Source organism: Sturnira hondurensis, unplaced genomic scaffold (assembly GCF_014824575.4).
Source record: "Sturnira hondurensis isolate 20B ecotype Veracruz unplaced genomic scaffold, ASM1482457v3 Scaffold0022824, whole genome shotgun sequence".
Taxonomy (NCBI): Eukaryota; Metazoa; Chordata; class Mammalia; order Chiroptera; family Phyllostomidae; genus Sturnira; species Sturnira hondurensis.
In genome coordinates this window covers 194,592-222,517 of record NW_028095455.1, presented here as the reverse complement: position 1 = coordinate 222,517, position 27,926 = coordinate 194,592, and the positions used below count along the sequence as shown (strand labels likewise).

At 37.3% G+C, this 27,926-nt stretch overlaps 1 protein-coding gene and 1 pseudogene across 2 annotated transcripts in view; one reads left to right on the top strand and one right to left on the bottom strand.

Annotated features, from left to right (window-relative positions):
• RIC1 (RIC1 partner of RAB6A GEF complex) overlaps positions 1-27,926 on the bottom strand; it is a 135,251-nt gene that overhangs the window by 105,014 nt on the left and 2,311 nt on the right. The gene's annotated exons all lie outside the window — the stretch shown is intronic.
• On the top strand, positions 11,547-12,792 carry LOC118980036 (caspase-6-like; annotated as a pseudogene).

Genomic DNA, 27,926 nt, shown 5'->3' with positions numbered 1-27,926 from the left:
CTATATGAAACAAGTAATATATAAACCCCATTTTCAAGCTCTTGAAATCATACTGGTTTTTCTCCCACCATGTTACTACTGTTTTTCCTGTGAAATATTACCTCATGTAACAAGTGTTCTTGAATGAAAATACCTTTAAAGTTAATTTCATGAATACATCATTCACAAAGTATTCACACTAGGTATGTTTAACTGTAATCAAACCTTCAAACATAACTTCCACTTTATAAGAAATATAGAGGATTCAAGAAAACATTAACAACTAGACAAACCATAGTGTGGTAGTGAGTTGCAAGGAAAGCAGCTTAATCCATTAAAGATAAAATACATCTATGTAACTGAGAGAGAGAGGAGGAGGGGGAAATGTTCTACGTTACAGACTAACAAAATATAACTAACAACCCAATGGAATGCATGAACCTTGAGCAAATCTCTGTTTTAAAATAAGAAAAAACACTATGCAAGTAATTTGGGAAATACTGGGGAAGCTTACAAATCAAACTTCTTATTAGAAGGCACTAGGCAAGTATTAATTTTCATAGCATGGCAATGTATGTGAATGTCATTTTTAGAAGATACACACTGAAGTATTTAGGTACCAGTGAAGTATCTGATGTATGAAACTTTCAAATAGTTTCCACAAATACACACACATAGATATTATGCATATATGTACATATTTGCATATACATATTTGTGTATATGTATAACATACATACATATATAAACATACAAGCAATTAATGACAAGGCAATCTATTGACAATTAACCCTGAGTGGTTAGTATCCAGGTGTTCTGTATGTTCTAAATCTTTTATAAAACTTTATGAAGAAAATACATAAAGTGACTGTTTATATTTTCTTATATAAGCAAAGAATATATTTGATGAAGTAGAGAAACCAATACAAACAAGCATACCTCATTTTACTGCATTTGGCTTTACTGTACTTCACTTTATTGCATGTACTTCACAGATATTTCCACAGCCCAGCCCCTGCCCTCCCTCCCCCTGCCAAAATGAAGGCAAAATCCTCTACCAGCAAACAGACTGTAACTCATTAAAGGATCTCAGCTGATAGTAAGCATCTTATAACAATAAAGTATTTTTAACTAAGGTGTGTACATTTTTAAGGATATAATGCTACTGCATACTTAATGGACTACAGTATATACTGTAAATACAATGTTTATATGTCTAGGAGGAAAATTCATGTGACTCACTTTATTGTAATATTCACTTTATTTCAGAGGTCTACAACTGAACCCCCAATATCTCTGAAGTATGTCTGTAATAGCCCCATTAGACAAGCAATTGAACATAATTAGAAGTGGAAATGTCTACATACAAACTCTATGTAGAGCTCAAGGTAATCAGTCTCTATAAGTTCTCAATTTCCTACCACATAGTTAAGTGTCAACTGTGGGTCCGAACAAAACATACCTCAACAGCACACCATGATATTAATAACGAATACTCTAAGTGTCATGTACTATATGGCTTACAGTCTTCACTATTACATATTATTTACATGCTACATAAAAAAATACAGGGGGACCCAAGAACACCTGGAATTCATTTATTAAAAAACTGTGTATCTATTTTTAACATGTGTTAACTTCAGTCACCTTCAAAAGTACTCTTCATTTGATGCAATATACCCATCAAGACATTTTTTCCACTGCTCAAAACAGTTTTTAAACTCTTAGATTTTGATGCTTTTTAGCGCTTCTGCCATTTTTTGTTTCACCTCTTCCACATCAGCAAAACATTTCCCTTTGAAGACTCTTTTCATTCACGGAAACAAACAAAAAAGTCACTTGGGGTGGTATGAAGTGAATAAGGAAGATGGGGCATGGAAGTCATGGGATTTTTCATCAAAAACTGCTGAACACTCGGTGCAGTGTGGGCAGGTGCACTTATAAATCACCCATCAAGAAATAAGCAAACACGCTGAAAGAGTCTTCAAACAAAATTCACGGAAGTTGAACCCAGCTTCTCACAACACCACCAGCTGATTGATACACTGATACAGATGGGTTCCTAGAACACGCTCCCCCCACCCAGCAAGGGAAGCCTGTACTACAAGAGGCATATAATTTGGCTTCAGAAAGAGTTTTGTAAAAAGTGGCTAAGTTTTTAAGTGGACTTAAACAGTCAGTTAACTGAAAAATTAACTTAGGAAAGACTACTTGATTTTCCTAGTCCAGAAAAATAATAAACATTTAAAAATTATACTAAGTAGAACCTGACTGGATAGCTCACTTGGTTAGAGCATTGCCCTGCTGCACCAAGGTTGTGGGTTCAATCTCGTCTGGACACACACAAGCAGTGGCCAATTAATGCATAAATGGGCAAAACAACAAATCAATGCTTCACTCTCTCTCAAATCAATAAAAATAAGTAAATAAATATACTGAGTAGTACACATTATTCTAGTTTGAAATATACATCCCTGTTGAAAGAATTTTATTCTTCCCATTTACCACCTTCCCAATGCAGTTTCATGTTTCCCCTGCATTCAACTTAATAATGGCAAAGCCAGACTTACCCATCACCTGTCTTAACATCTCAGTTTCCTCATTTATAAAATGAAAAGGAAATGTTTATAATGGAAAGAAAACCATTCCACTTCACAGTATCATTTCATTTAAATAGCATAATATACTAAAAGGTTCTAAGCACTGTGCTTGGAATTCAGTAATCATTTATTATTGTTATTTTTCAATCCTTACCCAATGACACTTTTTTCATTGCTTTCTTAGGAAGGGAGGGAAAGAGACACCAATGTGAGAGAAAAGCATTGATTGGTTGCCTCCTGTACGCGGCTGGACCGGGGACCAAACCCGCAACCTAGGCATGTGCCCTGACCAGGAATCAAACGTGCAAGCAACCTTTTGGTTACAGGACAACACTCCAACCCACTGAGACACACTGGCCAGGGCCAGTGTGCATTAATTTTTAATGCGAATATAACTGTACAAATATGTTTTTAAAAGCCAGCTGTTGCTAAGATATCTTTCAAACAGATTGTTTTAAGTTTTATTGTTTCTAGTTTATATGAGAAACGGCATGGAATAATCTCTACAAAATAAGCTTTAGCATTAAATGTGGATTTGAATCTCAGCTCTGCTACTTATTAAATAATTTCTCCTACCATAAAATTACTTTGAGTCTCACTTTTCCTACTAAAAAATACAATTAAGACCAATCTACCAAAGTTACTGTAAGGATTACATGAAGTAAGTTATATAAAAATTTTAAAAAGGGACTAACATAATAGGAACTCCTAACTTGTCAGTTTGTATTTGCTTTAAGTTTTTTTTAAGTCAATGGGATCTGTATTTCACATGACTGATAGTGAACAAAAATTGTATCACCCTTGTGCTTCAACAATAAGAGATACTGATGATGGAAAGGAAGTGATAATGATCCTGGCAATGGCAAACAAATGAGACCTAACAACAATGACTGAATATTGTACTATAAGTAGCCAAACTTCAAATATATTGTCTCCCTACCACCTACCTGCCACCTGACACACACACACACACACAAAGGAACCAAACAGCTCAGTTTCCCAAAGGACAAGACAGCAGTAATTACATAAAAAAATTGTATAGGTTTGAAGAGATAAACTAAGGAATTATTTCTTCTAAATGTGTAACTGAAAATTATGACACAAGTAATTAATTTGATCCATTTTATCCCACTAAGATAGAAAAACTAAAATTGCCTACCAAAGCTAAATCACAAGGACTTTCAAAAATGTCAGAGTAAAGAGGTTTATAAATCCTATCCCCCATGACAACCATAAAACTAAACAAAAAAGTCAAGACAAACATTTCAGATATTTGTAAATTGACCAAAGGCAAACAGCAATCTAAGAAACTTATATTCATGAAAGACTAAACTTTAGTTTTAGTACAGTGGAAATAAATGATATTTTTAGCTAGACTGTGCCCATTACCTCCCCCAAACAAGGTAGGCAACAGAGCCACTGGGATGGAGTTGTTAGTGAAAAATCAGCAGCTTTGCAGCCAGAGGTGGGCTGCTTTGATATGGAACAGTCAGTAAAAATAGCAAACTCCTTAGAAAACAAACAAGGAAAGCTGACAATGCTGCTAACAGAAGTTGCAGACCTCCTTTGGGCAAGGAGCACATCCCTCAACCAGCCAGAAATTTAATAGAGAGATCCTGGAAATCCGAGAGGCGACAGAAAAGCTTGCCACACATCCTTGGCTGGCTGGGAGACAATACTCATAAACAGGAAAAACCCTGGGAGACCCAAGCCACTCATTCCTGTCTGACAGGGAGGCTTGTGCTCAGGCAAATACAAGACAAAGAAAGGCCAAGCTCCCCACGCATCACTGGCTCACTGGGAGACTGTTTACAAGGAAGTCCCAGAAGGGTCCTGCAAGTAAAAGCGGGAACAGATAAAAAACGTCCTGAACTTTGCATGCACAATCCAACCCACAAACTGACCAATCAACAGAGAATGGGTGCCTTACTGGCTCAAGACGTTCAAACAAAACCTCTAAACACTCACTATGCAAACATAGAGGCAACCCCCAGGAAGCCATGATAAAAATAAAAACAAGATAAAATAAGCAGTGCTGTCAAACCCAGTGGTTGCATACTGCAGGGGGGATAAATTTTGCAGATTAATACCAGGCAAGTTACTAAAAAATACTTTTAAAAAACGAGCAACAATAACCCTCAGGGGAGAAAAAACCAGACTCAGGAGCCATTACAAAACTTATCTAAAATTATCAAAAACTTTGACATCCCAACATTGATGGCTGTTAACACTACTTACTAAGCTGCTGTAGCTATTGCCTCTAAAGCTGGTAGACAAGTATATAGGATCAAAAATTCATACTGTGATGAAGTTAGGAAATTGTTGGCGTGCTTCCAGAATTTGATGACTTTTGAAACCACACCAGAAGAAAGAATCACTAAATTTCACCAAATTTTGCTAAATGGAAATAATATAACAATGCTGGTTCCTGGAGGAAGAGGAGAACCTGAAGTATGAATGAATTTCCCTTGCCTTATGCTAGATTCTGTTTTGTCTTATAATGACAAAAATATGTAAGTCATTTTCAAACATTTCAATGTCTGGCTCTATGAAACTAAGTTTCCTGTTAAATGGGAGTACTTGTGTAAATGCCATTATTGTAAGTTAATCATGACTATATTGGAAAAAAGTTTGCTCTTTGAAGACTAAAATAAAGGTGGTTTTGGTTAGAAAATAAAATCCCCATTTATATATAAAAATTTAAAATATAAAGAAACTAGAAAGTACAACCCAGATTGAAAGAAAAAGTAAGTATCTCTGAGTGGGCCCAGACAGCAGATGAATGCAAAACAACCATGACAAATATATTAAAGAAACAAAGGGGGGGACTTCAGGTCAAGATGGAGGTATGTACAGACAGGCCTGGCCTTCTCATGCAACCACAGAATAACAACCAGATCTCAAAACTAGTAATACCCAGAACCATCAGAAAACCGACCTGTATGAAGTCTGACAACCAAGAATTTAAAGAAGACACATTCATCCAGATGGGTAGGAAGGGTGGAGTCACGGAGAGGAGGTGTGGCAAAGAAAGGTGGCAATGGGACCCAAGTGAACAGGAAGGATACCTAGGAAGCAAGAGATACCAGCCCTAGACCAGACTACAAAGCCCAAGGTTCCAGGACCAGGAAGATAGATGATGGTTACCTCTGGCTATAAAAACCAGAGGGGGCTGGGGCGACAGAAGGAACTGCCTGATTTTCACAGCTTAAAGGGCCTGGTCTCATGGTCTCATGTGTACACAAATCTACCCACTCTGGGATTCGCCACCAGGTCAACAGCTGGAAAGGCACCACTTGCACACAGAAAGGGGGTGAAGTGACTGGAAACTGGCAAGCACCAGGTGAACCACCAGAAGCCAGGCAGCGGCAGTGTCCCCTCTCGGAGACCTCCCCACACAGCCATAAAGCAGTGAAGTGGATTGCCCCTCCCTGGTGTTACCTAAAGCAAGGGTGTCAAACTCATTTTCACTGGGGGCCTCATCAGCCTCATGGTTGCCTTCAGAGGACTGAAATAACTTAAGGACTGTATAAATGTAACTACTCCTTAACTGTTAAGGAGTTGAAATTGAATTTAGCCCTCTGAAGGCAACCATGAGGCTGATGTGGCCCCAGTGAAAATGAGTTTGACTTCCTGGACCTAGAGCCTCTGCTGCCCCATACAACTTAACAGGTGTGCTTTTTTACAATAGGCCACACTACTAAGACAGGGAGTCAAAGCAGCTCTAATACACAGAAACAAATAGAGAGAGGCTGCCAAGAGGAGATAAAAGAAATATGACCCAAATGGAAGAAGAGAACAAAACCCCAGAAAAAGAACTAAGTGAAACAGTGCTAGCCAACCTATGAGAAGCAGAGCCAAAACACTGGTGAACAGGATGCTCAGAGAACTCCTTGAGTGTGGGGGAAAAAAGTAACAAATGAAGGTCACACTAAGTGAAATAAAGAATAGTCCACAGGAAACCAACATAGAAGGGAAGGAAGCTATGATTTAGAACATAAGGAAGAGATAAACATTCAACCAGAACAAAAAGAAGAAATAAGAATTCAAAAAAAACAAGGGTAGGCTGAGGAACCTCTGGGATATCTCCAAACATGCCAACATCCAAATCACGTGGATGCCAGAAGGAGAAGAGAAAAAGCAAGAAATTGAAAACTTATTTTAAAAAATAATAAAAGAAAATTGCCCTGATTTGGTGAAGGAAATACACATACAAGTCCAGGAAGCACAAGGAATCCCAAACAGGTTGGACCCAAAGAGGAACACACCAAGGCACATCATAATTAAATTTAAATGCCAAAGGTTAAAGATAAAGAGAGAATCTTAAAAGCAGCAAGAGAAAAGCATAGTTACCTACAAAGGAGTTCCAATTAGACTGTCAACTGATTTCTCAAAGGAAACTTTGCAGGCAAGAAGAGACTGGCAAGAAGCATTCAAAATGAGGAAAAGCAAGGACCTACAACCTAGATTACTCTATCCAGCAAAGTTATCATTTAGAATGGAAGGGCAGGTAAAGTGCTTCCCAGACATGGTAAAGCAAAAGGAGTTTACCACCACCAAGCTGTTATAACAGGAAATGGTAAAGACAGTTATTTAAGAAAAAAGATCAAAACCACAAACATTAAAAAGGCAACAGATTCACAACTATCAATAACTGAATCTTAAAAAAAAAAAAAACCTAAAAACCTAAGAGTACACTCAGAACAGAAACAGAATCACAAATATGGAGATCATCTGGATAGTTATCAGCTGGCGGGGGGCGGGGGGGGAGAATGGAGAAATAGTGCAGAGATTAAGAAGCATAATTGGTAGGAACAAAATAGACAGGGGGAAGTTAAGAAAAGCAAAGGAAACAGAGAAGCCAAAGAATTTATATGCAAGACCTATGGGCATAAACTAAGCACAGGGATTGATGGAGGGAAGTGGATACTGGGTGAAGGGGGGACAAAGGCGGGGCAAAGGAGGAAAATATTGGGACAACTTTCATAGCAAAATCAATAGAATATACTTAGAAAAAAAGAGAGAGCAGTGATGTAGGTTTTCTTCCTCCTTAAATTGCATTTTGTTGGGAACTGCCCTGCCTGGTTTCAGAAGCTGTAACCCCCCCATGGCTAAGGCTAAGTGAGCAACCTTCAGACCATAAGCCACTAAGAGACAAAGCTTATCTCCCTGGCAGGAGCACCGCTTCTGCCCCTTTTACTTTATCTATAACTGGCCCCCAGTGCTTCATCCGTTAGCCAATGATGGGTAAGATTCCCCAAAGGGGGAATGACCTAAGACAGGCATGATCATGGGAAGGCCCCAGGGAAGGACTTGGGGGGCTGTAGCCCCCCAAAAGGGAGTGATGAACCCTCGCCCCATGGCTCTGACAGCCTGAGCCCTCATTCTGTCTGAGAGAAGTCTCCTAATCTCTTGGCTGCTTTACTTCCCCTGCCTGACTTAAACCTGAAACAGTGACAGAGGGCAGTGCAGCCCTGTGCTGGAAAGGGCAGGTTCCCTGGGTGATCAGGCCTAAGAAAGAATACATAACCTCCTGTGAAACCTGCTTTGCTAAGAATGCTCTCAATTAAATGATAAAGGTCCTACCAGGAAATTAGTTTGTTTCCCAAAGTTTTGTAGCCCTTTAGCTAGCAGACCCTGACTCAGAATAGGCCCTCGTAGTTCTTTGTATGCTATCTATTGTTTGATCCTTACTGCCTGACAATGATTAATGAACTTTACCAGTATTCCTGTGCAAACTGAACCCAATAAAAGCCTATCCCGGCAAGGGTTGGCACACTCTCCTCTTGAGAGAGTGGCCAGGCCACTCTGAGGCACTCTCCCCGAGACAGTAACTGTGCCATCCCTTTTCCTCCACAGGATTTGGTAGTCCATGTGAATTTGTCTCGTATCTCATCCATAATGCCACAGACACTTCGGGCTGGTGTCCATGTCAGCACTTGGTTGGAAAAAAAGGAACACAGGAAAGTATGTTTAAAGAATCAAAGAAAAATACAATGATAATGCCTCAACACGTGGGGAATCTTGAAAAAGTAAAAGCAATAAAGAAAAATTATAGAGTTTAAAAGTATAATAACTGATATAGAAACTTCATTATATATGCTCAACAGTACATTTGAGGTAGCAAAAGAATCTAAAACCATGAAAATAATTCAATAGTTATTCAATCTAAAAAACACAGAAAAAGGACCAAAGTAGAGAAATACCTGTAGGATATCAAGTGCACCAATATGTTTATAATGGGGAATTCTGCTAGACGATATGGAATAAAAAACATTTGAAGGAAAAAATAGCTGCAGATGGCCCAAATTTGGTGCAAGGCATTAAGCCCCAGATTCAGAATGCTTGAAAAACCCAAGTGGGATAAACACTTACATAATACAAACTAGTGAAAGCCAACAAATAGGAAAATGCTGTAAGAGCAAAAGTAAAATGACTGATTACACACAAAAGAACAAAAAAAATAACTAACGGTTGACTTTTTATCAGAATCAGTGAAGGCCAGAAAACCATGAAATGACATTTAAATGTTGACATAGAAAAACTGTCCACCATTAATTTTGTATCCAATAGAACTGTTCTTAAAAACTGTAAGCACAGCAAAACGTTCCTAGCTAAAGAGACTGAGAATTTGTTGCTGGCAAACCTGTATTACAAGAAAATACTAAAAGAAATCCCTCAGGAAAAAAAAAAAGGAAATGACATCAAATGGTATGCAGAAAAGAGTTAATGAAACAGCCCTGAGAAGGCTATACTAAAAAGAGTCTGCCTGCAAGGCTGGTCTTTGGCTGGCATCTGGGAATTTGGATGATGGAAGGGTTACAAACATCCCTTAACTGATCAAATTAGTTAAGTATGCCTAAGCTGTTTGTACAAATCACATGGCTTATGCTGAAACAGGCAATGTGGAATTTTTAGTATGTTGTCTGACAATGGGTCAAAAGTGTAATGACCACTGTTAACAAGAAGGTATCTTCACACTGAAAAACCAAGCAGGCCGTCAACTCCATCGAATATAACAGAATTATAGGGTATCCGTTATAGGGAACTACTTAGGGAAGATTGGGCCAGAGCAGACAGTCCAGCAGTTTTGCCCAAATTTTCTGTGCTAAAGATTCCTTTTACTACATCTTTTTCTTTTAATACTATAACTCAGGTACTAATGATTGACAGGAAAAGAATGTAGCAGCTCCAATACCACATCTCCTGGTGATCCATACTATCACCAGTTTGATATTCATCTTGGTCATCCTGGCATTACTAACAAAACTATTTATGGTTACATTTTAAGGAACACATATACTCACTAACTAGAAGGCTTACTAAGGACAGTGAGCTTGGTCAAAAGTTACAGCATGAAAGGAAATGGAGATGGTTTTTGTTCACATCTATACACCTAAACATTTGCTAAGCAGAACACACCCAATAAAAACCTTGAGGACTGAGTCTATAACAAGCTTACATGGTAGACAATGTTGCATATATGTTGTCACAATTCAATGCTGGAAGAAGTAAACATAACCTATATGACAACACTGAAAGAGGGTAGCTTGCACCTGGTTCCTTCCAATTTTCACCAGTGAGCCTTTGAAATACTTGCTTTGTATCCTTTTGTTGTAATAAATCATAAACATGAGGCCCTGACTGGTGTAGCTCAGTTGGCTGGGCACTTTCCTGCAAAACAAAAAGTCACAGGCTCAATTTCTGGTCAGGACACCTGCCTAGGCTGAGGGTTTGGTCCTCAGTCAGGGTGCTTACGAGAAGCAACTGATTGATGTCTCTCTCCCTCACTTTCTCCCTCCCTTCTCCTCTCTCTAAAAATAAATAAATAATCATAAATATAAGTATACCTATAAATTGAGTCCTGTGATTCTTAGCAAATCACTGAACCAGGGAGTAGTTTTGGGGACCAGTGACATGGATGGTAACTCAAATCCAAAGGACAAAACCCAGAGCACAAAAAATGGGAAATAAATGGATAAATGTAAAAAACTGAATAAACATTTTTATCTTTTGATTTATCTTTGTTTAAAAAGACAATACCCTGTACTTATATATACATGTAACATATACGACAATATCTCAGAGAAAAGGCTGGAGCAAAACATTCAGACACAAAATGAATATGAAAATAGAGAGCTTGAACAACACTATAATTAGATCTAATATACATGTACAGATGACTCCACACAACAGAATACACATTTTTGTCAAGTGCACATGGAATATTCACACAGACCATAAGTTAGGCCACAGAACAACTATTGATAAACTTAAAAATATATATACATATATATCCAAAGTGTTTCTTCTGATCACAATGGAAACTAAAGATCAAAAGCAAAAGGAAAACTGGAAAACTCACAAATATTGGAAATTAAACAACCCATTTTAAAAATAACCAATGGGAAAGAAAAAATCACAAAGGAAATCAGAAAATATCTGAGACAAATGAAAATGAAACCACAACATACCAAGATATATGAAATGCAACAAAGGAGTGCAAAGTAGGAAACTTACAACTATAAATTCTTACATTAAAAAAGAGGTCAAATAATGCCCTGGCTGGTGTGGGTCAGTGGATTGAGCACAAGCCTGTGAAGCAAACGATCACTGGTTCCATTCCCAGTCAGGGCACATGCCTGGGTTGCAGGCCAGGTCCCCATTAGGGAACACGTGAGAGGCAACCATACATTGATGTTTCTCTCCCACTTTCTCCTTCCCTTGCCTTCCCTGTAAAAATAAAGAAATAAAATATTTTTTAAAAAAGGTCAAATCAATCTTACTTTACATCTTACAAAAATAAAAAAAAAAAAAACAAATTAACCCAAAGCTAGAAGAAAGAACATAATAAAGATCAGAACAGAGAGAAAGTAAGAGTAGAAAAACAATAAAGAAAAAATAAAAGAAATCAAGAGTCAATTCTTCAAAAGGGTCAACAAAACTGAGAAATCTTTAAGTAGACTAAGAAAAAAGACTCAACTAAATGGAAATGAAAAAGGGGACATCACTACTGAATTTACAAGAACAAAAATGAGAGGAAGCGGAAACCCCTGGGAGTGCACACTGCCTTCGGCCACAATGAGCTTATTACCTGGGCCCTGAAAGGCTTGCTTTGCAGGTGAGGGTCAAAATATAACAGAAACAGATGCCTTCTATAAGAGTGAAATGTTTGATCAACAGAAAACTACATTTAGTCCACAAGAGGAGAGGACTTGTTTCAATCTTCAATCGTAAGAGGTCCTTCTGGTACTTAACACTGCCAGAAAGGCAGGGCACCAATGCAGACAGACAACCCTATGTGCAGGTCCCCATATCTAGGATTTGAAGTGAAATGCCTTAACATCTTAAAGCAGAACTACTTCTCAAAATCATTGAGGCATCACTCTCTAGCCATGTAGGTGCCAAATGCTTTTTATGTGTTTTCCTGAGTCATGGTGAAAGCAATCACATTTACACATATGATGCCAAAATTCAAATTCAGACATTGACTGACGTGTTCAAAGGAGAAAAGTGTCAGAGCTTGGTTGGAAAACCCAAGACATTTATCATTCAGGCCATGTTAGGAAAACCAGTATGCCGTGCCAGTCATTCCTTTCAATGTCCTCGTGGATCATCCCACAGGCAAGCTGGAGGCCAACATCAGGGAGGTGGATGCGGTCTCAGTTTACTGCTCTAGCACTGCCTGCTAGAGCAGACTTCTTCATGTGTCACTCTGTTGAATGTTATTATTCTCATCAAGAAACTGTGAATGGCTCTTGGTACATTCAAGATTTGTGTGAGATGCTGAGAAAACTTGGCTCCTCCTTAGAGTTCACAGAACTCCTCACACTGGTGAAAATGAAAGTTTCTCAGCACCGAGTGGACTTTTGGAAAGATTGGAGTGCAACTGGAAAGAAGCAGGTCCCCTGCTTTAGCTCCATGCAAACTAAAAAGCTGCGTTTCTTTCCAAAATCAAAATAAGGCTATTTTATGTATTTGTATTCACAATAGATTTATCTTTTTTAAAATATAAATAAGTATCATTGGATTAAAGCTACGGTACAGCAATTTCAAATGTATTAGGTTTTAATGAAAGAAACTGTTAAGAAAATAATTCATGTGTAGCATACTGAAAGGGTTTGACAGATGTAGAAACAAAATCCTAAGGGAATCACTATAAATAAAAATCCATAAGCATTTGTAGTACTTGATTTTTGTAAGTTGCAAAATTACTCACGAAATATCTGGCTGATTTAACTTGTATTTTGTGAATTTTTTAAAACCCCTGCAAATTAAAAAATAAAAAGGGATCATAAGAGTACTATGAACAAATGTATGCTGACAAACTGTATAACCTAGATAAAATAGACAAATACCTGAAAAATACACAGCAAACAAACTCTGAAGCCTGAATAGAAAATTCGAATAAACTTACAACTAGTAAAAGGCTGAATTAGTAACCAAAAAATGCCCAACAAGGAAAAGCCCAAGACTATATGGTTTCACTAGTGATCTCTACCAAACATTTTAAGAAAAATTAATACCAGTCCTTCTCAAATTCTCCCAAGAAATTGAAGGAGGAACACTAACTCATTCTGAGGCGCCCATTACTACCCTGATACCAAAGTCAGATGACGACTCTAAGGAAAAAGACTAGAGCTCAATAACCCTGATGTCTACAACTGCAAAAATCCTCAATACAACCAATACCATATTAATAGAATTATAAATAATAACCAGTGGGATTTATTTCTGAAATGCAAGAATGGTTCAACACATAAAAATCAATCAATGAATACACCAAATTAACAGAATGAAGGAAAAATACCACATGACCATTATCAGTTAATTCAGAAAAAGTATTTGACAAATTTCAACAACTTTTCCGTGTCAAAAAATACCTCAACATAATTAAAACCTTATGTGAAAAACATACAGCCAAAATCATACTCAAAAGTAAATAACTAAAAAGCTTTTTCTCTCTAAGGTCAGGAACACACAAGGATGTTTTCATCACTTCTATGAAAAAAATAGTTCTGACAGTCCTAGCCAGAGCAATTAGCAACAAAAATAAATAAAAGGCATCCAAGACAGACAAGAAAAAGTAAAATTATTTCTGTTCTCTGTTAACATCTCATATGTAGAAAACCCTACAGACTCCACACAAACTGTTAGCAATTATGAATCTAGCACAGTTACAGGATACAGTACCAACACAAAAATCAATTAATTTCTTTGTAATAATAAATATCAAAAAATGAAATTAAAGAAACAATTTTATTTAACAGTATCAAAAAGAATAAAATACTTAGGATTGAGCTTAACCAAAGAAAGTGAAAAACATGTACACTGAAAACTACAAAATGATACTGAAATAAATTAAAGAAGATGCAGATAAATAAAGACATGCTGTGTCCATCAATTACATAAAATATTAAGATGTCCATACTACCCAAAGCAACCTACAGATCCCTAATTAAATCCTCACACATTTTTTTATTTGCCAAAATGTGAAAGTTTGCCTTAAAATTAATAAAGAATTTCAAGGGACTCCAAATAGTCAAAAATAATGTTGAAAAAGGGCAAAATTGGAGGTCTCATAAGTTTCTCTTGTAGTAAGGAGGTCTCATGTAGTAAGTTTCTGATTTCAAAACTTACTACACAGCTGCAGTAATCAAAACAATGCCATGTAGCATAAAAACTACTTGCATATACAATTAACTGTTTTTCAACAATGGCACCAAGACCATCCAACAGGGAAAAAGAACACTCTTTTCAACAAATAGCACTAGGAAAATTGGATATCCAACAAAAATATATAAATTCTGACATTCATATTGAAATATATGAAAAACTTAAATAGATCACAAGCATAAATGTAAGAACTGAAACTATAAAATTCTTAGGAGAAAAGAAGAACAAAAACTTCAAGACATTAGATTTGGCAATGATTTCTTGGGTAGGGTACCAAAATACAAGCAACAAAGGAAAAAATGGTTAAGCAGAACTTCATTAAAATTAAAAACTTTTGGATATCAGAGGATACTTCAACAGAATGAAAAGATAATCCTCATAATGAAAGAAAATATTTGCAAGTCATATATATTCAGAGAACAGTAAGAACTACAACTCAGTAACAAAAAGACATACAACACAATTTAAAAATGGGCAAGGAAACTGAACAGATGTCCCTTCAAAGAAGATATACAAATGGCCAATAATCAAACCTACCCATCGGGGTGGCTATCATAAAAAGAAAAAAATTTTAAAGCAAAGAACAGGTGTTGCTAAGAATGTGGAGAAACTGGAACCCTTGAGTATCGCAGGTGGGAATGTAAAATGGTACAACCACTGTCAAAAAGGATATAATGATTTCTTAAAAACCAGCAACTTCTCAAAAAAATAAACACAGAATTACCATATAATCCAGCAATTCCACTTTGGGAGACATATACAAAGGAATCAAAAGCAGGGACTCAGCCCTGGCCAAGTGGCCCAGTTGGTTGAAGCGCGCCACCCCCCCCAAACACTGAAAGGTTGCACATAGACCTAGTTGCAGGTTTGACCTGCCAGTCAGAGAGCTTAAGAGAGGCAAGAGATCAATGTCTCTCTTTCCTTCCAGTGGTAGTGGTTGCACAACAATGTGCCATAGAACTGCACATTCAAAAATTACTAAAAAGCTGAAGTTTATCTTATATGTATTTTACCACATTGAAAACATGAAAGTAAAAAGAGGGGGGATGAAAAAATTGCTGTTTTACTACAATTAAGTCAGTTTCAACCTGAAATGTACTATAATGAAATCCATATTATAATTGCTAGAGCAACTATTAGTAAAGTACTATCTTTTTTGGACCATAAAATGCACCTCGTTTTTAGAGGAAAATAGGAATAAAAATTTTGAAGCAAAAATGTGGTAAAATATTTCCTAACATAAATAACATAATATTTCACTAATAAAAATGTAAACAGAACTCAACAACACCATTAACAGCCATTATTCCTCGGGGTGGGGGTGTGGGGGGGGTGCATCTTATAGTCCAAAAAATATGGGTAACTCTAAAAATACAGTTAAGCAACCAAATTAATTAAAGGAGTAACAGATAAACAACATAAGAGATACAGAAAGCAAATAGCAAAACAGCTAATGTAAAACCAAACACATCAATAATCACATTGCATGTGAATGGACTAAACACTCCAATCAAACAACAGGGATTATCAGACTTGATTTTTAAAAACAACAACAAAAAAAAACAGTATCTAAATAGAACCTATGTAAGACACACTTCAGATTCAAAGATGTAAGTAGTGTGAAAGTAAAAGGGTGAAAAAAGGTATGTCGCTCAAGTGATAACCATAAGAGAACTATACTGGTAATGACATAAAAAATATACTTTAAGAAAAAAATGAGAAAGTGAAACATTTCATATTAATATGTATCAATACAAAAGAAACATGTAACCATTACAAATACATACAAATCTAACAATGTAGTCCCAAAATACATAAAGCAAAAACTGACAAAACTGAAACAGGAAAAAGACAATTCAACAATAGCTGATAATTTCAATCTCCATGCTCAATAACTGCTAAAACTAGACTGCATATTAGCAAGGATATAGAAGAGCTGAACAGTCAGGTCAATCAGCTTAACCTAACATTTAGAGAACACTGCAAAGAGCAGAATACAGATTCTTTACAACACAGGTGGCAAACACAAAGCCCATGGGCCAAATCCGCCCCTCCACCTTGTTTTATCAGGCCCAGTACCTTGTTTCTACCTGGCAGCAGCGCTACGCTCTTGCTTAGCTCTTGCTTAACTGTTCAGGAGTAGTTACATTTATACAGTCATAAAATTACATTCGGCCCTTTGAAGGGAGGGGCTGATGTGGCCCCTGATGAAAATGAGTTTGGCACCCCTGCTTTACAAGTACACACAAAAAATATTCTGACACAAATGACATACTAACCCATTAAACAGATCTTTAAAATCTCAAAGAAAATATGTTAAAATACAGGATCCAGCACAAATAACACCCTTTATTTATTACAAAAATCTTTTATTACAAAATCATAAGTATGTAATTCTATAACATAACAATATCATACTCAAGCACACCATATGACATTTGGGGTGAAATTTTTAAATTAAACCTATAAATTATTACACCCATATTATTACCCTACCAACGATACTCAAGCAGCCATTACTTCTGCCAGACCCCGTATATTCCCCAGTTACATGGAATTAAGTTAAAAATTAATAACAAAGATTTTGGGATATCCTCAAATATTTGGAAATTAAACCACACATTTCTAAATAAATCATGATTCAAATAAATGTTTTTTTTAAGTTTAAAAACTAAGCTGGAAACAAAACTCAAATATAACAAAAGTTATGTAACTGGAGGAGATGAACAGTGAGGTAATGGAGGGTTTTTAGGGCAAAAAAAATATTCTGTATATTACAATGATGAATATATGTCATTAACATTTGCCCAAAGCCACTGAATGCACAACACCAAGAGTAAACTCAGGTAAACTACGAACTCTGGGTGTGTGGGGAAGGTCAGTAGGAAGACATAACCACCTTTTTGACCTAAGAGCTGGACCTCGACAGTTGGAGGCATCCCCATCCCCTTCCCTATGATTTGGAATTTGCATTTCATTTGCATTCCCTGCTCCCAGAACTTGTTCAGAGAATACAAGTTGTTCTGAGGTTACGACCCAATGGGGTGATTACAATGTGTCAATGCAGGTTCATCCTTGGTAAAAAAAAAAAATATATATATATATATATATATATACACATACACATACACATACACACACATACCATTCTGATGAGTGATGTTGTTGATGGGGGGAAGCTATGCATGTGTAGAGGTAGGAACTCCATATACCTTTCTCTCATTTTTATTGTAACCTAAAACTGCTCAAAAAAACAAAGTTATGGGATATAGCTAGCAGTGTTTAGAAAAAAACTTAGAACCCAATATGCCTATATTTAAATTATTAAATTAAATTAATAATCTAAGCTTCCAACCTAGTGAATATAAAGCAAATTAAACGCAAACCAAGTACAAGAAAATAATTTTGTAAAAATTCAATAAAATGGCCCTGGCTGGTGTAGCTCAGTGGATTGAGTGCAAGCCTGTGAACCACACGATCTCGGTTCGATTCCCAGTCAGGACACACACCTGGGTTGCAGGCCAGTTCCCAGCAGGGGACTCATGAGAGGCAACCATACATTGACACTTCTCTCCTTCCCTTCCCCTCTAAAGATAAGTAAATAAAATCTTTTAAAAATTCAATAAAATAAGTCAGTCAAGATGGCAGACGGGTTAACACGGCTTACCTCCTCACACAACCACATCAAAATTACAACTGAATAGAACAACCTACCCTCAGAACCATCAGAAACTGAGTTGAATGGAGGTCTGACAACTACAGAATTAAAGAACCCACATCCATCTAGACCATTAGGAGGGATGGAGACACAGAAACGGTTAGTCCTACACTCATGTGTGATAGATAAAAATTTGGAAGGAATATCTCGCGAGCAAGAAGCCCCAGGCCCACACCCCCCCAGTCCAGCATTCCAGTGCCAGGAGGTAAGTTCCCATAACTTCTGGCAGCGAGAACCAGCTGGGATTGAGTTGGAAGAAACTGCTGCAGTCTCAAGCAGTTTCTCTTAAAGAACCCACACATGGACTTACTGAGACTCACTCCTTCTGAGCTCCAGCACCAGGGTGGCAGCCTGAATGGCACAAGTAGCATACAGGGAGGAACTGAAGTTCCTGGCGTCAAGGTGCGATCTGGGAGACAGCTTTCTCCCACACAGAAAGACCAGTAGAGGCCACTGTCCCTTTTCTGAACTCTCCCCACACAGAACCACAGAGCCAGCAGGTGGATACCATAACTGAGACTCCATCAACCTGTTTGCCCCACCCAGAAGATCCCCTCAGATTCCATCCCACCCAATTTACAGCTCACTCAAGCTGTTAACAGTAACCTTTCCATATGAATAGCTGACCTAAGCTCATGCTTCACAATTTCCTAAGTCCTCTCAAACAACAGCTGGGCCACAGTGAGCCCCCAGACCCCACTCCTCTTGCTAAGTGGTCCCAGGACTGCCACTAGCAACAGCCAACCTAGATTCACAACTTGTCTTTGTCTGGGAACCTCCGAGCCCAGCACAAGTGGCAGCCACCTCATACTGTTTTATATAGCTCAAGCAGGGTAGCACCAGGCAAAACACAGGTGGGGGTTGACCTTGGCCTCCACCACCTGGGAAACCCCAGAGCCTGCAAACCCAGTGAAGAGATACAGACCACGTCAGGCATCACCACCCTGCCCCTGCACAACTGAGCCTCCAGAGGGTGAAGATTGGTGGTCAGTGGACACAGCCAGTACTGCAGCTGACTGGCCTGGGCTAATCCCTCCAACTGACCTGCCAACAGTAATCAATGCTCAACTACAAGTAGAGGGTGTACTCAACCCACACAAAGGGCACACCTTAAGTATCCAGCTTGGGTGATAGGGGAGGCTGTGCTACTATACTCTACAGGACACCTACTACATGGGTAACACTACCAAGACAGGGAGTCATAGCAGCTCTATCTAATACACAGGTGGCAAACACAAGGCCCATGGACCAAATCTGGCCCTCCACCTTGTTTTATCCAACTCAGCACCTTGTTTCTACCTGACAGCAGTGCCGAGCTCCTTGCCCCTAGTTAAGGAGTAGTAACATTTATACAGTCCTAAAATCACATTCAGCTCTTTGAAGGCAACCATGAGGCTGATAGAGCCCCCAGTGAAAATGAGTTTGACAGCCCCAATCTAATACACAGAAAAAACACAGGGAGGCTGCCAAAAGGAGGAGACAAAGAAATATAGCCCAAACAAAGAACAGATCAACACTACAGAAAAAGAACTGAAAAATGGAAATGAATAATCTATCAAATACAGAGTTCAAAACACTGGTTATAAGGATGCTCGAGGAACTTAGTGAGAACTTCAACAGCATAATGATCCAGTCAGAAATGAAGGATACGCTGACTGAAATAAAGAACAATTTACAGGGAAAAACAGTAGAGTGGATGAAGTTGATAATCAAATCAATGATTTGGAATAAAGGAACAAAAAACAACCAACAGAATAAGAAAAAAAATCCAAAAATATGAGGATAGTGTAAGCAGCCTCTGGTACAACTCTGGCATTCTAACATTTGCAACACAGACATGCCTGAAGGAGAAGAGAAAGAGAAGAAATGGGAACTCTATTTGAAAAAAGAATGAAAAAAAAACTTCCCTAATTTTGAAGGTAATAGACATGCAAGTCCAGGAAGCAGAGAGTCCCAAACAAGATGCAAAAAGGCCCACTCCAAGACACATAATTAAAATGTCAAAGGTTAAAAATAAAGAGAAAATCTTAAAAGCAGCAAGAGAAGTTAGTTACTTACAAGGGAGTTCCCATAATATGGTCAGCTGATTTTTCAAAAGTAACTTTGCAGGCTAATAGGGATTGGCAAGAAATATTCAAAGTCAGGAAAGCAGGGACCTACAGCCAAGACTGCTCTACCCAGCAAAGCTATCATTAAAAATCAAAGGGCAAGCCCTGGCTGGTGTAGCTCAGTTGATTGAGCACGGGCCTGCAAACCAGAAAATCGTGGTTCGATTCCCAGTCAGGGCACATGCCTGTGTTGTAGGCCAATTCCCAGCAGGAGCCAGTTCCTAGCAGGGGATGCACCAAAAGCAACCATACATTGATATTTCTCTCCTTCTCTCCTTCCCTTTCCTTCTAAAGATAAATAAATAAATAATTTTTAAAAAATCAAAGGGCAGATAAAGGGCTTCCAAGACAAGAAAAAGTTCATCATCACCAAACCATTATTGTATGAAATGTTAAAAGTACCTATTGAAGAAAAAGATCAAAATTATGAATAAAATGGCAAAAATACAAACCTATCAACAACTAAATCTAAAAAACAAACCAAGCAAACAAGAACAGAGACAGAATCATGGATACACAGAGCATTTTGATGGTTGCCAGATGGGAGAAGGTTGTGAGGGACATATAGGGGAATGGGTGAAGAAATGAGTGAGTGGATTAAGAAGTAAAAATAGGTAGTTTCAGAATAGCCATGGGAATGCAAAGTACAGTATAGGAAATGGAGAAGCCAAAGAACTTACACATATGAACATGGACATGAATCATGGTGTGGGATTGCCTGACAGATTGGGGATGCTGGGTGGAGGAGGGACAAAGGGGGAAATTGGGACAGCTGTAATAGCATAATCAATAAAATATAATTAAAGAAATAAAAATCAACAAATTACAACACAAAGAATAGGCCAAGGTCAGTAAACCCAAAAGCTGGTTCACTGAAAAGATCCATAAAATTGATAAAAATTTTAGTTTAATGAGGGCAATTCCTTGAGATAACCTATTAATTTTAGGATGAGTTTTTATATTTCCACAATAAAACATACTGTTGGGCTCTGGCTGGTGTAGCTCAGTGGGTTGAGCACAGGCCTGCGAACCAAAGGATCGCAGTTCGATTCCCAGTCAGGGCACATGCCTGGGTTGCAAGCCGGTCCCCAGCAGGGGCAAGTTCCCAGCAGGAGACACACGAGAAGCAACCATACATTGATATTTCTCTCTCTCTCTTTCCCTTCCCTTCTAAAGATAAATAAAATCTAATAAATAAATAAGTAAAATTATTTTAAAAAAACATACTGTTGGAGTTGCACTAAATCTGTAGATCGCTTTGTGTAGTACTGTCATTTTAAAAGTTTTAAGTCTTCAATCAATGAACACATATGTAAAGGCTTTCCATTTACTTGACTCTCCTTTAATGTCTTTCATCACTGTTTTGTAGTTTTGAACATACAAGTCTTTCACCTCCTTAGTTAAATTTATTTTTTAAATATATTTTATTGATTATACCATTACAGTTGTTCTATTCCCTCCCCTTCATTCCCCTCCACCCTGCCCACCCCCTCCCCCACCATTCCCCCCCTTTAGTTTATGACGTGTCCCAAGTTCTTTAGATTCTATATTTCCCATACTATTCCTGCCCTCCCCCCTGTCTATTTTCTACCTACCATCTATGCTACTTATTCTCTGTACCTTCTCCCCCCTTCTCCTCCTCCCACTCCCCTGTTGCTAACTCTCCATGTGTTCATTTCTATGGTTCCACTTCTGATCTAGCTGTCCTCTTGGTTTGCTTTTGTTTAGGTGTGGTTGTTAATAACTGTTGAGTTTGCTGTCCTTTCACTGTTCATATTTTTTATCTTTTTTTCATAGATAAGTCCCTTTAACATTTCATATAATAAGGGCTTGGTGGTGATGAACTCCTTGAATTTGATCTTATCTGAGAAGCACTTTATCTGTCCTTCCATTCTAAATGAAAGCTTTGCTGAATAGAGCAATCTTGGTTGTAGGTCTTTGGATTTCATGACTTGGAATACTTCTTTCCAGCCCCTTCTTGCCTGCAAGGTCTCTTTTGAGAAATCAGCTGACAGTCTGATGGGCACTCCTTTGTAGGTGGCTGTCCCCTTATCTCTTCCTGCTTCTAGGATTCTCTCCTTCATTTTAATCTTGGCTAATGTAATGATGATGTGCCTTGGTGTGTTCCTTCTTGGGTCCAACTTCTTTGGGACTCTCTGAGCTTCCTGGACTTCCTGGAAGTCTATTTCCTTTGCCAGACTGGGGAAGTTCTCCTTTGTTATTTGTTCAAATAAATTTTCCACTTGTGGCTGTTTCTCTTCCCCTTCTGGTACCCCTATAATTCAGATGTTGGAACGTTTAAAGATGTCCTGGAGGTTCCTAAGCCTCTCCTCATTTTTTTGAGGACTTCTGCCAAGATGGAGGCATAGGTGGAAACACTGTGCCTTCTCCCACAACCAAGTTTGAATACAACAAAGGTTTAGTAAACAAAGACACAGCCAAAGAACAGAAAATTGAACTATATGGAAGTCTGACAACAACGAACCATTCAACTGGACCGGTAACAGGGACGGGGCCAGCAGCAGAGCGGGGTTGGGCAGGAAGGATCCCCCTGACCCCGGGTGCCCAGGCAGCCGGGGTACCATCAGGTGAACCCAGTGAATGCATGGGGTGGCAGGCTGACCGCAGTCACACATTCACGCACAGATAAACCAGCAAAGGAGTGAACAGTGAGCAGTGAGCCAGACCACACAGGCCCCAGCAGCAGACCCAATAAGCGCGGAGACGGCAGCTGGCCGGATGCGGTCACACATTTGCGTGCAGTGAGACAGACTAGGCGGGGAAGCAGCAGAGGGGGCTGCCATTGCTCCTCTTTGACCCCGCCCCCACATACAGCGTCACAACCCAGCACCTGAGTTGCCCCGCTCTGGTGAACACCTAGGGCTCCACTCCTCATACGTAACAGGCACGAACAGTCCAAAATATGGCTCAAGAAGAACTTAAAGCCCCAGAGCTGATAACTCTAAGCAACCTAGAAAGAGCGAACTTCTCAGATGCACAGTTCAAAATACTGGTGATCAGGATGCTCACAGAACTGGTTGATTTTAGTCACAAATTAGAGGAACATATGAAGGCTAAACTAATTGAAATGAAGGGAAATGCACAGGAAACCAATACTGATGGAAAGGAAACTGGTACTCAAATCAAGGGAGTGGACCAGAAGGAAGAAAGAAACAACCAGAAAAGAAGGAAGAAATAAGAACTCCTTAGTTAAATTTAATCCTACAAAATTTATTCTTTCTGATGCTCTTATAAATGGAATTGTTTTCTTAATTTCTTTTCTGGATGTTTATTGTTACTATATATAAATGCAACTTATTTTGTGTGTTTATTTCGTGACCTACAATTTTGCTCAATGTTTATTAGTTCTAACCAGAAAAAACTACTAGAACAAACAAGTTCTGGCAATACTGTAGGACAGCAATATACAAGAATTAATTTTATATCTATACTCTATGCCAGTAACAATCTGAAAATGAAATTAACAAATACATTCAAGCAGTTTCATAAAGGATATTCATACAATGGAATAATATTCAGCATTAAAACAAAGTACCACAAAAACATTATACTAAATAAAAGGCAGACACAAAAGACCACATATTATATGATTACACCTAATATGGGATCTCCAGAAGGCAAATCCAAAGGGATAAAAAGCAGACCAATGTGTTTCTGGGGTTGGAGTGGGAGCAGAGGTTGAATGCAAATGGGGTAATACCTTTTGGTTTGCTATAAATGTTCTCAAACTAGATTGTGATGATGGTTGAACAACTCTAAGTTTACTAAAAATTACTGTGCACTTCAATATATATTTATAAACCTCAATAAAACTTTTAGAAAGTTAAACCATAGCTAATTCTACTGTAAATCAACAATATCCAAAATTTCATATGTAAATTTATATATAATTTATGATTGAAAAAGGCAAATCACTTGGGGAGATGGATAGGCATGTGATGGCTACCCAAAGTAACACAATTATAATGAACTTAATAGGTAAAAATACCTTGACTCCAACCAATTGATGCTTGCTCATTCATAAAAATATTTTAAGTAACTGTCTCACTTTGTAACAAGTCTGAATTCTAGAACATTTAGAAATATTTTTAAATTGTAAATTTTTTTCCTACTTTGATAAATTACCTAATACACAAATGCTTTATATAGCAGTAAGTGAAATGCTTTAATACAATACTTCCTACACCACTATTTTAGGTAACATTTACAAACACTGTATTAAATATTTAATCATACAATGAGAACACTCTTTCAATTCTTCTTTAACCCTTTTCATTTAAATAAGGAGGGAATCTGTATGAGGTACTAGTTTACTCTTAAACCTCTCTCGTGTACCCGCCAACTGCTATTTTTAAGAAAAGGGCAAGAGCCTTTAACAATTTTAGTAACATTGTTTTTATTGTATTCCCTCATACAGTAATCCTCTATCAATATAAGTGGTGCTAGGTTTCCATGTATAGTAAAGATATCAATTAATGTATTTTGAAAGATAATCTCAAGTTTAAGAGTTAGGTTGGGTATGTACTATGAGAACAGTGCAAAAATCATGAATGAGGCATGTGAAGGACATAAATTCAGGAAAATTTGTTTCCCATGATGTAAACCACCTAGGACACAGTAAGCTCACAATGAATGCTTACCTCTAATACGGATAATGTCAGTGATTCAGAAGCACCTAAAAATGAGTGAAATACCTTTACTTGTTTATACTGCTTCTTCTGTGTGTGTCTTTCTTTTTCTTCAGATTATATCAATACAAACACATGCTGGGAACCAATAGTTCCCACTAATTACACTATTGCACAAAAGTTTAAGTTTTGGTGAAGTGTAAATTATCTAATAATTAAAGTAGGATCCTTTATCAAGTACCACTTTTATTTCTAGCTTCATTGATATAATTGGCATACAGCACTGTATAAGTTTAAAATGTACATGTTGGTTTCAAACACTTGAACCTTACAAAATGATCACAGTGTTAGCTAACACCTGAATCAGGTCACATAACTACCATAAATTACCGTAATTACTATTTCTCTGCCCCAAGCAACTTTCAAGTACTTAGCAACTCTCAAGTAATAACAGTATTATTAACTATAATCACAATGCTGTACATTAGATTCCCAGAACTTACCCACCTTACAGCTGGAAGTTTGTACCCTTTGATCAACATCTCCCCTACTCCCCAACCTCCACAGTCCCCTGTAACCACCATTGTAACCTCTGTTTCAACGATTTCAGCATTTTTAACTTCCACATAAAGTAACACCACACAGTACTTGTCTTCGTCTATCTTATTCAACTTCGCATGATGCCCTTGAGGTCCATCCAGGTACTTACAAATGGTAAATGTCCTTCTTTCTCATGGCTGAATACTAACTACTCCATTGTGTAAATATACACATTTCTATCCATTCATCCACTGACAGAGACTTAGGTTGTTTCCATATATTGGCTATTTATTATGAATAACATAAACTGCTTTTCTACTACGTATTTCAAAAAAGTAATTAATTCACTTTCACATATATAACCCTCTTTAAAGTTTTTCTGAACTTAAACTGTAATTTACCATACCATATTTTAAAAATTACATGTCAACACTTTAAAAATCTTCCAATTATTAAACCTTTAAAAAATTCTGTGCTACACATAGGACAGATACCCTGAATTCATTAATTTATTTTAAAAATAGCTATTAAGCATATGTTTTATTCAAGGCATTATTAAAAATACAAAATAAGATTATTCCTGAACTCTAGTCAGTTACTGAACTCCAATCGAGTTGGCGAAATAAAGCATGTGGCAAACCAATAATACAAAGAGACTTCATCAAAAAATGTATATTTCTGGTTATGATAAATAAAGAATGACTCATATGGAAATCAGAATTTCAACAGAAGCTAAAGCATAATATTCTGATAGGTAGAGATAGGGCAAGAGAGCATTCCAAGAGGAGAGTGTCTATGATATCAAACTAAGGGATTTGAATTTCATTCTGTAACCAGCACTGAACCCTAAAAGACTTCCAAGCAGTGGTTTATAAGGAAGGCTCTCTGAAGGCAGTAATACAGTAGATTTGAAAGGGTGAGTTGGGCAAATGTTAAGTACAAATTAAATGTCCTTCCTGAGGTTATGCAATTAACCAGATACCCGATCCTACAACTTGCTTCACTGAACACCTATCTAAATGTTTTCTATTATTAGCATATACCAACAAGAGTTACGCAGACACATAATTCCTAAGTTATTTTTATTAGCAACCCTCACAGTGATAACTCACAAAATGTTCATTTATCATGTTAACACACTAATGTCTTGGGATTAAATGTTTTGTTATGATACATAAAGTATGCCCCTTCATCCCTTTCATGTAGCACCCATTTATGCTATCTTTCACAGGAAGTGTTCAAAAATACTGGTGAAGCTAACTTATATATCTGAAACAATCAATGATCTGAAAACTGAATATCACTAACGCAGAATTACAGCATTCTAAGATACCATTCTGTGATTCACATTCACATACGCAGACTTCCATATCAACAGTTAAATACTGTATTATAGGAATAATTCTAGCCTCTTTGGTATAGTACAAAACACAATTCACTTCACAAAATACCCATGTCAATAATAAATTGTTATGTGTTTTAAACAGCAGCTTCATCCTTGAAGCTGAAACTGATCCTTTTACAAATACACTTCACAGAAAGACGTCAATTGTTCAATAAATAAAGTCACACTTCTACCACCCCAATTTGACATACACATATCAAATCTTTTTTAAGCACCCTTTTTTGGGTTCCAAAATATCTAAATGATCCCTGTTGTAAACTCTTGAGTAATTTTCAGAATTTCTAAGTAGAATCACAAAATAGAGAAATCAAGTTACACTCAAAACTGATTACATCCTCAAACTAAAAATGAAATCAAAAAGCAAAGTATCTATAAAAACTCTTTTGTTCATAAACACATCTAAACAGCACTATACTATATTCCTCAAATTTGGAGTCTGGGAAGAATTTTCAAGACACATGACCCCAATAACTGGGATTCCATTATGTGATATAATAGTAGCTATAAGGAGTACATGAAAGTTCACTAAAAGAACCATGAAATATAAGAAGTTATTTTTAGAGATTTCACTTTAATGTTTCTATAGTTCAATGACTAACCAACACTTTACATATAGCAATTCTCTTGGACATCAAAAAATCCAATTTAGACTAATAAATCCATGTTCCTTCACCAAGGCTAGGCTTCTTTATTAAAACAATACATCCCCCTTAAGTGAATTTCACTTACTAAGAGAGACCCAACAAAATTTGAAGCAAAGCATGCAATGTTTTCATCTCTTTGATGTCTCCTCCTGTCTCCAAAAGCCCTCAAGTGGCTTTTAAGACTTCAACTACTCCATAAAACCCTTCTTTAGATCTTCAAAATTCACTTTATTCTAGAGTGTATATACTTGCATATACAACCTCTCCAATATCAAAGCTTTCATGTTCTCATGAAAACATTTAGCCTAATTCAGTCTAAATTATGTAGGATAAATGATGCTCAATTTAGCTTGAGGTATTTTCACGTTTGGAAGAAGTTTGTTAACCTAAATTTATTTTAACTTACATAGTTTCAGTAAGTGTAGAAAATAGAAAATCAAAATAAAAAATTTCAGATTTGGCCAAAAAAAGGCATAATTCAGAAATAGGAGACTAGAAGCTGGAGTCTGACACCTGTTCCGCATTCACCCAGTTCTATAATCAAAGAGCTTAAAATCAACTGAACCAATACTCCATTTTTAAAATGACAAAGCTGATGCCAAAGATC